The sequence below is a fragment of the Hakea prostrata genome, chromosome 2, assembly GCF_041222555.1.
Source record: "Hakea prostrata isolate BN-2017 chromosome 2, UWA_Hpros_2, whole genome shotgun sequence".
Classification (NCBI taxonomy): domain Eukaryota; kingdom Viridiplantae; phylum Streptophyta; class Magnoliopsida; order Proteales; family Proteaceae; genus Hakea; species Hakea prostrata.
Genome location: NC_142601.1, coordinates 37439793 through 37449247, shown reverse-complemented (window position 1 = coordinate 37449247; position 9455 = coordinate 37439793). Strand labels below are relative to the sequence as shown.

At 37.4% G+C, this 9455-nt stretch overlaps 1 non-coding gene across 1 annotated transcript; it reads left to right on the top strand.

Moving 5' to 3' along the window:
- Positions 1-8894: 8894 nt before the first annotated feature.
- Positions 8895-9001, top strand: LOC149024296 (small nucleolar RNA R71). Its single transcript, XR_016171919.1, has one exon. It is a non-coding gene; the product is annotated as a small nucleolar RNA R71 (small nucleolar RNA).
- Positions 9002-9455: the final 454 nt, after the last annotated feature.

Sequence of the window (9455 nt, the reverse complement as noted above, 5' to 3'; positions counted from 1 at the left end):
TGTGGGGGCCATTTATTGGTAGGGTTGCATATGGACAGACTTGGGCTCACGGGCGCTCAAGACCGGTAACCAACCCGTGAGGGGACGTGAGAGCTTCCCGTTTACCATATGTGGATGACCAGTAGGGTTGATGAGTCCGTAGTCAGGGACTATGAGGACTCTAGTGTGAAGGATACCGGAAAGGATCGTCAGGGACGAGAAATGGACGTATCTGGATCTGACTTGATGTAACTAAGTAGAAGACTTGCATTTGGCTAGGCTTTACCCTGACATGCGCCGGTACTTAGACCAATGGTGATGTGAGAGAGTGGTGACCTATACCCCCAGCCATGGAATGTCCCGAGGGATGCCGGACCCATTACCAACTAATGATGAGTGATTGAGACCTTCCTAAAGAAGTACTGTGCTATGACTTAAAGCATGTCTGCCAATAGAGACCAGCATATGTAGAGTGAGATTCATACATTCATTGTTTGTTTCATACCATATTGCATTTATGTTTGTTCTGAAATCCTCGCCATTTATGTTATTATGGATTTAATCGCCTTAATGAGTTTCTTTGAAACTCATTCCTTTATTGTACAATGTTTGTTAGACTATTCTCACAGTGCTGAATATTATGACGGCCCCTATGAAGAAGCGCAAGGAGAAGAGGCATATCTCCGGGAAGGTGATTGCGGTTACAACAATTACACTGAAGATCCCGCGAGTGGTTATGCTCCGTACGATGCTTAGTCCGACTATAGAGTGGAAGCGTCCTTGTGCTGTTTATGAGATCTATACTTATAGGGATGTTGTTTATAAAGTTGAGAACAATTTAGTTACCCATTGTACCTGCTACTGGGATTAAATTCTGTCTTGCTTATTCTCTTTTAGAACTACTTTTCCGCTGGTTGTAGAGTGGGATTTCGCCTCACTTTACTTATCTGATTTAGACACTCTGATTTTATCTAGTACTCTGATTTATATATGATTCATCCTTTCCTTATTTGGATCTATGGTTTATCTTCCGCACTTTTATTATTATTGTTCATGATTATGTTATTGTTTATGTGGGAGGTTGATTACTCGATACCTGATCTTCGGGCTGTGGATCACACTCTCGAGTATGCCAGATAGGGTACCGGCTGGGAGGATGTGACAAATCTTCTCCGATGTGCAGACTTTCCTTAAACACTGACAATGCATTTAAGCAAGGGGTATCATCATCAATGTCCATAGGCTCAGTCTCCAAATCATGATCATCAATCAGAATGGTCCATAAGTCTCTTCTACCACCGCTTCAGCTCTTCAGACCTGAATACAACAGTGGATCCGGGTTAGGGTCAGGGTTAGAATAGGGCTGGATATTACACTTACCATCTTTGGAGGTCCCGAGCCTGAATCACTCGAAAGGCTGAAAGCAAAATCAAAATTTGTTGAAACCGGAGTAGTTCTAGTTGCTTTCAATTCTCTCAATCCTAGTTGCTTATAAACATTGTAAGGCAGAAGATTCACACTTGCACCAAGATCAAGTAAAGCATGTTCAATGTGTGTATTGCCTATGACACAAGCTATGGTGGGGCTCCCTGGATCCTTATACTTGGTTGCTACAGGTTGAGTAATTATGGAACTAATGTTACCTGCCAAGAACGCCTTTTTGGGAATGCTAGTGATTCTTTTATGAGTGCATAAATCTTTCAATACTTTTGCATAGGCGGGGATCTGGGATAGGGCATCCAAAAGAGGAATATTCACTTCTATCTTTTTGAAGACATCAAAAATTTTCTCCATAGTTGCAATCTTCTTATTATTAACTAGACGACTAGGATAAGGGGCCTTAGGAACATAAGGATTCTCATTTGAAATTTGCTCTTTTCTCATTGTTTCAGCTAGTGGTTCAGCAAACTTAGGTATTGCTACAGTAATTGGTTCATTCTCAACTTCTATGGGTTTCTCAGACAAACCTTTATTAGGAGATACTTGAACATTCTCTTCATCACAGTGGTCACTAATCTCGCTCTTTTCATTAATATGTGACTCACCTGTTAAATACCCTTTCCCACTTCTCAGGTGCGACACAGAATTAATTGAAGCTAGAGAAGAAGGGGAGGATTCAACTTGGTTGACTTGATTTGATAAATCTGATGGTCTTTGTTGAAGTTGAATCCTAGGATTTAACTCAGGTTGGCTAGGCATTTTGTTAGCCAAAATTGATAATATAATAAGGGGAACAAAGAATTAAGAGAAGATCCGGAAAGACAGAACTTGAACCGAAAAAGAAGAATAAAGGAAAACCGTCGAGGCGCGTCAGACGCTTTCCTTAAAACAGATTCGTCCCCTCCACAGTGTGCTTGAGGATTCAACGGACGTCTGTCTCCCAGGATACAACGACGAACAACGATGTACTTAGCACAAAGTATATCGCAACGACGAACTTGACATGTGCCTTCCTTCTATCACCACACGATTCAAACACGAAACCAAACTCGAAAACCAAACTCAAAACAAAACTCACAAACGTTTTAAGAAGACTCTTAAATCACACTTAACATTCTTCTTTGAAAACACACCACAACCACCATCTTCACCAAGGGGGGGAATCCCTATTTATAGAGGAATTCTATGTCTCTTTAACTAGCTTAAAAGACGAAAAGTCATAGTCATTATTCCCCAAACTTAATGAATTAAGTTATGGAAATGAAAAGCTTTATTAATAATCAAGCTAAAAATGAGAAGTTTCTTGGAAATCAAGAGTTCCCCAAAACCCTCCATAATTATCTTAGGGAAATGAGAAGTTTGTTGTTAGGAAATAGAAGGTCCCATAACCTCCATTCATGAACTCACCTTGGGAGATGAAACACCCAAAAGTCCATATTTATTCCATACATTTATTTCCACAAATGCATGTATTTTCACAAACTCTCCATATGAATGGTTTTTCATTCACATTCACACATGCTCAAAGAGCATATTCCAACAATCCCCCACATGAATGAAAATGACGACGGAAAATAAAATAAACAACGACCGACAAGGTGATAGAATTCTACGGTGAAAGCCTGCATAGGATAGGTAGGTTTTGCCTTTGAACCTTCCCTTGTGAAAGTATACTTACTTTACTAGCTGATCAGTAGACGCGATGTCCTTGAACTGTTCTGCCATTTGTGTAAATGATGATATACTCCACACAGACATTCCCCTGACACAATTACAGTTCTCATGGTTATGTCCATTTTGGCCGTGGACATCGTCCTGGTTCTGCGAGAGTTTCTAGAGAATTGAGCCTTCACAATTCTCCTTTGAAGCGGCCCCTCTTCTCTCTCACATAGGTGATTTCTTACTTAAGAGTAACCCGCATTACTCCGCTTGGATCCAACGTTTGTCCAATGCGTAAGAATCATTAAAAGCATAAGCTTAACCTATTCCTTACGGGTATCACTGTTTGTCATCTTAGGAATGGGTAGAGGATGAACCCCCACAGTGATCTCACTCGGTCATTACAGTTTAGTTGTCCTATTGAACCTAGATCTTGGGATCTCCAGTCAACTAGGTTAGGTGTCCACTGTAATCAACCTATTCATCATAGGCTTGAGTCCCATTCCTCTTGATGTTTGTTTAACTTGATCTCAATTCAACCTTTGGTCAGTGGATCTGCAATCCTTTTTCTTTTGACCTTACACAGTCATATGTCATGACTTCATTCGAGATCAATTAGCCAACAATATTATGTCAACAACATATGAGTCTTGACTCACTGTTATATATCACATTCTGCATTCTCTCAATAGAAGCTTAGCTATACATATAGCAGGCATAAGAGATGCTAGAAACCAAAGCAAATTTCATTTGCCCATGTAACTTCGAGATATATAAATCTCTAGTATGAAGCTGATCAGCTATACAGTCCATTCCTACACGAGATGATCGCCATCTAGCTTGCTTTCTAACTTGCCTTCTAGCAAGCCTTGTAGCTTGCCTTCTAGCAAGCCTTGTAGCTTGCCTTCTAGCTTGCCTTGACAATTACCTAAAGTTCCAAACCAATTAAGGAACTCAAAATACAAAACTGCCATAACAAAACAAGACTGGTTTTGCAAAAATCCGAGATGAAAATAAATAAGTTTTTACTATAGATAAAACAGTTTTGCAAAACCACGTTGCCGATAAAACTTATAATAGAGGCAGTCTGTAGGTATGCGCATACACTTTCATATTGTCAAATTACTACTAATGGAGCATCAACATATTCTGTCCATGGATGGACTTCACAAATTTGAAGTGCACTAACCATTAAGAGACTATGCCTCACATCTCTTATAGTATAAACAACTTTAACTTGCACCTCTCAAACCCATCATGATCAATAATGTATTTTAAGCAATTAATACATATGGATGGGTGCGGTCAAGTTGAGAATATCGTAGTGGTTTAAACCGGATGATCATCCATAAAATAAGTCCATAACAATTTAATGGACCAAATATTAACCACTAGAATGCCTTAAAAATAACCTCATATATACCCAACTCGGGAATATCTTCTTAGAAGTTCCATTGTCGTTTGGCCTCTTTGCCATACATTTATCCAAGGCTACAAACTCAAATTCTATCATGAATTTGGTTACCACCTTCTAATTTGAAGGATTTTTACGAGATCCATTACTTTCAGTCATAAATCGATAAAGAAGTCATCTATCACATGATTCGCCGTGATCTCAAATCTTTTCATTTTTCCATGAAAATTCACATAACCCCCCACAATTCGGGTTTAATATAAATAAAGTTTTATAACCTTATATATTTGGTATGTGCTCCATATGTAAGTCATAAGCACCATGCACACAACACTAATGAATTAGATTGCATGAATTATGCTACATCATTCATCTCTTACGACCCTTTTCATGGCCAACTATGGATTTCCTTAATCCACATAGTCTAAATACACTTGATGAATTTGCAACATGCAACCTCATATGATTACAACAAAATGTAATCAACAAGAAAATTCTTCCAACACAACCCAAGGTTGTCATATATGCATAATGCAACATACAAGTAAATACACTTGCTTATATATCAATAGAAAATGAAATCATCTCTTTATTTCTTGAAGTCTTTCTACAAAGATTGTAGCTTCTTAATTATTGCAGCTACTTGGAAAGACTCACTCATGATCATTCCCTCAGCATGAATTTCATGAATGATCGTTTGGAGTTCTTGAACTTGACTCATCACAGTCTTTGAGTCTATCATCTTGAAATTCAAGAACTGACCCTCAAGAAACTTTTTAGCACCAGCATCCTCAAATCTATACTTATGGTCTAAGGACTCCCAAAGTTCCTTGGCAGAACCCTTAGGACTATACACATTATACAGTGCATCAGTCAAGTCGTTCAAAACATAGTTCCAGCATAGGAAATCAAATTATTTCCATGATTCAATTGTTTGAGCATTTGAACCATCCTTCCCATCAATAGGAGGATCCTCTTTTAAGAATCTCGCAAGATTCAAAGTTGTTAAATAAAACAACATATTTTGTTGCCAAGTTTCGAAGTTTAGTCCTCCAACTTTTCAGGCTTCTTATGGTGATTTACTAGAATTGAGACCGATTGAGTCGTGGCCGCAGGATCCTTCACACTTGTGTTATCTCCCATATTTCAATCTGAACAAAATCTGAACCACTAATGCATTTGACTCAACCTCTCCAACAGTAGGAAGATCATTAGCTTTTAAGAATCATACTAGATATAGTTTTGTTAAACAAAACAACATCTTTTCTATCCAAGTTTAAGGTTCAACCCTTCAAACTTTTCCATCTATTTTCAATTACATGAAAGAGTACATAAATTAGATTCCAATAGATAGCAATTCTAATTGTGGTCAATATCCAATTTCAAGACCATACTCTTTTTGCTATTTTAAGCCAAGATACTCTATGAGTATAGGAAATTGCAATATCCCTATGATTCAATAATCTCATACCAAAGTATTGGAGTTACACATATTGATCACACTAGAATTTTATCTAGCCCATATGTCTATGCAATTCATCCGTTCCATAATGCAATTATGGAGCCATAAACTCAAAAACATTCTCTTTGGAAATACCAAGATAGATTGATATAACAATCACATGAACCAAGTAAACACATTTTCTCATGAAAATTGTAAATCCAATGAACTGCTGTAGTTCCAAAAGAATCATGCCTTTAACTTTGTTATGAAACAATAAACTCAAGGCTAACAACTTTGATCATTTAGAGTTTTTGCATCCAACCCAACAAAAGCAAATCATATTAAATAAAACACGATAAAGTTGGGTAAATACCTTAAACAAAGTATCTCACAGAAGAATAATATTCACAAGGTGAATTTAAAATATTCTTTTCTTCCCAAACTTCTTAACGGACTTTTAGCCGTCACAATTCAATACGTACTAGATGAACTAATTGAAATAATAAGTTCACAATATCTAGTATATGAGACTAATAAGAACCAATGTAATGGTGCCCTTAGCTTGAGTAAGCAATACTTTGAAAAAACCTTTACTTACCCATATTTAGCACAGGAAGATGAAAAATCATATAATCAATACACATCATCATCTTCTCTTCCTTTCAACTTTATTTCTCCTTACATTAAATATATAGAGAAAGTAAAGTAAATAACATTATAACCTATAATGATAGGTTAACATTTTAAACAACCAAATAAATAGATGAAAACCCATAGTTGTCATCCTTGTAAATTCATTCTCAGAATTTAAGGAAGGTTTTCATACTAAAGCAACAACCACTATGTAATATCTCAATGAGGATTTTCATTAGAATTACATAAACAAGCAAACATAACAGTCTTGAACTGATGTTTCAAACATCATAAATTTGGTGGAAATATCATATGATCCCCTTTCATTAGGTCTTTAGGAAAGGAGCATCAAGCAATTTAGATAGTAGTTCATGGAGTTTCTTAACAGCTAAAGAGTCTAAGAAACTCTCTGCCCTTACCATGATGTCTAATAAATCAATTGAAGAGGATAACCTCTCAACAATAAAATCAAGATGACTTTCACCATGCTTGCACCAATCACTAAGTATTTCAACCACAGCTACTGTCCACTCATTTACACCACCATCTGCAGTAAGTAATTTATCTTTCCAGAAACTCAAAAGATTATCAAGAACTAGCCCATCAAAGGTTTCCATCTTCTCATCCAGAGATTGGACTTCTTCTATTCTTTGACGCTTGGAACAAGAACCCATGTCTTATACCTTAAAGAATCTGTTTTAAGATTGTTAGCCAAAATTGATAATATAATAAGGGGAACAAAGAATTAAGAGAAGATCCGGAAAGACAGAACTTGAACCGAAAAAGAAGAATAAAGGAAAACCGTCGAGGCGCGTCAGACGCTTTCCTTAAAACAGATTCGTCCCCTCCACAGTGTGCTTGAGGATTCAACGGACATCTGTCTCCCAGGATACAACGACGAACAACGATGTACTTAGCACAAAGTATATCGCAACGACGAACTTGACATGTGCCTTCCTTCTATCACCACACGATTCAAACACGAAACCAAACTCGAAAACCAAACTCAACAAAACTCACAAACGTTTTAAGAAGACTCTTAAATCACACTTAACATTCTTCTTTGAAAACACACCACAACCACCATCTTCACCAAGGGGGGGAATCCCTATTTATAGAGGAATTCTATGTCTCTTTAACTAGCTTAAAAGACGAAAAGCCATAGTCATTATTCCCCAAACTTAATGAATTAAGTTATGGAAATGAAAAGCTTTATTAATAATCAAGCTAGAAATGAGAAGTTTCTTGGAAATCAAGAGTCCCCAAAACCCTCCATAATTATCTTAGGGAAATGAGAAGTTTGTTGTTAGGAAATAGAAGGTCCCATAACCTCCATTCATGAACTCACCTGGGAGATGAAACACCCAAAAGTCCATATTTATTCCATACATTTATTTCCACAAATGCATGTATTTCCACAAACTCTCCATATGAATGGTTTTTCATTCACATTCACACATGCTCAAAGAGCATATTCCAACACATTTTACCTTTTTCTCGCTCAGACAAAGCACTTGCAAGAGTGGAAATTTGTTTTTCCATATTATGCATAGAAGTCATGAAGGTGCTGGAAAGTACTTCCATATTCTTCTCTAAGGAAGAGAGACGAGAAAACTCTGGATTGTTACATCTGTTGAAACCAGGTGATGATTGATTTTGTGCAATGTGAGACATATGAGGCACAATAAGTGGATTGACAGGCCTAGCTAAATTGGCATTCTGGAAATTTGGGGCTTGAGGGAACTGGACTAGATATTTTGACTATGAGAAAATTGGGCACTTTGTTTTTGAGGGGCACCAAAGTGATTTTGTGTGGAATAATTGCTTAATCCATTTTGGTTTTGCCCTTGAGACCATGAAAAGTTAGGATGATTCTTCCACCCAGGATTGTACGTGTTACTGTACGGGTTTGGAAACATCGCGCTGACATTCTCATGTTGTCCTCCAGAATAGCTAGGACATTACTCAATTACATGTGTAAGAGACTGACACCATGCACACATAGCAATAGATTTGTCAATAAAATGTGCTTGACTTGGTGGTGGTGGTGCAGCTTTAACTACCAAAGTCTCTAACTTTTTCAAAAGATTATCTATTTGTGCTTCCTTATGAACTTGGCTATCAACAAAATATCCCCTACTAGTCCTTTCAGACTCTTGGGTTGACTCCCATTCTCTAGTTCTATCTGCTAGGTCTAAAAAAAATTTCCAAGCTTCGGAATCATCAGTGAATGATGTAAATTCTGTGGGGCACATTGATTCCAAAAGTTGCTTTGTTTGGTAATCGATACCCTCATAAATTATTTGACATAAATGCCATAATTCTATACTATGGTGAGGGCATTCTTGGAGAAGGCTTTGGAATCTCTCCATTACCTTAGCAAAGGACTCATTGGGTTTCTGACGAAATTGAAGAATATCATTTCTTATTTTATTCGTCTTAAAGAAAGGATGGAATTTTTTCAAGAATAGGATAGTAAATTGTTCCCATGTAGTAATGCTATCCCTAGGTAAGCTATAAAGCCACTTTTTGGCTTGATCCTTTAATGCAAATGTAATGAACTGTAGTCTTACGGCATCATCAGCGAGTTGTTGTACCTTCATAAGAACACAAACCTCCTCAAACTCTCTAAGAAACAAATATGCATCTTGATCAAGTAACCCATGAAATTGGGGTAACATAGACAGATAATGAGATTTGAGCTCAAAATTATTACCCCTCACTTCAGGTAAAAGTATACAGGAGGGTTGTGCAGATCGAGTTGGATAAAATCTATCCTTAAGACTCTTAGGCGGAGGTGGTGGAGGTAGACCTTCCATGGTCAAGTTAGACACTCGGACAATTCTATTTGTAGAATCACGAGTCCAGACACACATGCACTAACCA